The sequence below is a fragment of the Arachis ipaensis genome, chromosome B03, assembly GCF_000816755.2.
Source record: "Arachis ipaensis cultivar K30076 chromosome B03, Araip1.1, whole genome shotgun sequence".
NCBI classification, from domain to species: domain Eukaryota; kingdom Viridiplantae; phylum Streptophyta; class Magnoliopsida; order Fabales; family Fabaceae; genus Arachis; species Arachis ipaensis.
Genome location: NC_029787.2, coordinates 4,099,968 through 4,101,638, shown reverse-complemented (window position 1 = coordinate 4,101,638; position 1,671 = coordinate 4,099,968).

Sequence of the window (1,671 nt, the reverse complement as noted above, 5' to 3'; positions counted from 1 at the left end):
TTACAGTTAATCAATACAAAATCAAATAACTTTGGATTGATTTTTATTGTCTCCTAAATATTTTTAAAATTTTAAATTCTAAATTATAATAGTATAAAAAGAAAATGAAAAAATATAAGAAAACAATGGTTTTTTGAAATCTAAACAATAAGTTAAAATAGAAAAATTAATTTTAATTTAAAAACCTAACTTTTGAATTAATTAGATATATGAGGAGTGATAAGAGACAGCAGAATTTGTGATGTTTAGCCATCAATTAGCCATCATCAATATTTTTAATGGTGTGAGATGAGATCTAATAGTGTAGGATTAATTATTTTTCCCTTAATGGTTAAGTGCTGGTCAGATTTTAACAAAAGTGTTGTCCCCTAAACTTTCTCTAGATATAATTCTGATTTTCAAAATGTTGTTCATGCCGTTCGTATCTTTTATTGTTATATTTGACGAGATTGAAATAAAATATTGGTACAAAAAGTTGGCTAATATTAATAAAACAATTCTCCTATGTTACCAATAGCATTCTGCCGCCAACTTCTGCCAACTCTTGTTTATGATTGTGTTTAATGAGAGTGTTTTTGTCGATGTGTCTAATAAAAATATTTTTTTTATGACTGTGTTTAATGAAAGTGTCTTTATATATGTATTTTCTGAATGTGTCTCTTTATACATATATTTAAAATATAATAATTAATTATTGTTAGTAATAAGTTGACAAATAATATATTAGTACCCTATATTTTTTCTTAATAAAAAGTGATGGTAATTTATGTATGTATATGTATATACAAGGTAAAGAAAAAATTTATATATGTATATACTAGGAAAAAATGATCGTAGAACAACCGAATAGTGGTCCAAAAACATGTTTCGGAACACAATCAGTCAACAAAAATAACAGCCCAAAACAATATTGAACAAACTCCGTGATTGTTCTCCAGCATAGCATGCTTAGCATTCCAAGGAAAAAAAAAAACATGCCTAGCTAGCATTCCCCTGTTATTGTTGACCCAAAAACAGTCATTCCTCTAGATTTCATACTTGCTTATTTTTCATAGTAGTGATGAGGATGCTTAAGAGAATTTATTATTTAAGAAGATACGGACATATATTGTTAGGATGTTATATTTGTTGTAAAAAAATTATTAACGAATACAAAAATTAATTACCCAATCATTATATATTTATACAAAAATATTATTCGTATATTAAAATTAATCATTAAAATCAGTTACTAATGTATTTATATATGAATATATGTGTAATTTAATTTATTTTTATTCTTTTATAGTAGCATAGCGAAACAAAAAATTAACGCCAAGTTTATATTTCTCTAAGGTAGTTGATTTTTTTATACATATAATTAGTTGATATTTTTACAAAAAAAATGGGGCTAATTTTTCATCTAGATATAAAATGAAAAAAAATTGTTGTATTGGAAAATTATAAAAAATAGTCCTGCTATATATTTAAGTATTTTTGTCAATTAAATTAGCAAATTTAACCAAAATTATTCATACAACGTGTATGTGAATCACGCACTTCTTATTTTTTATATTCTTTTTTTTGTATGATTCTTTTTCATTATCGTTCTTTTGTTACAACAGTTCTTTTTTTTTTTCTCCTCCTCTTCTGATTATTGCACAGTATTTTTTTATATTTTTTAATTCTTAT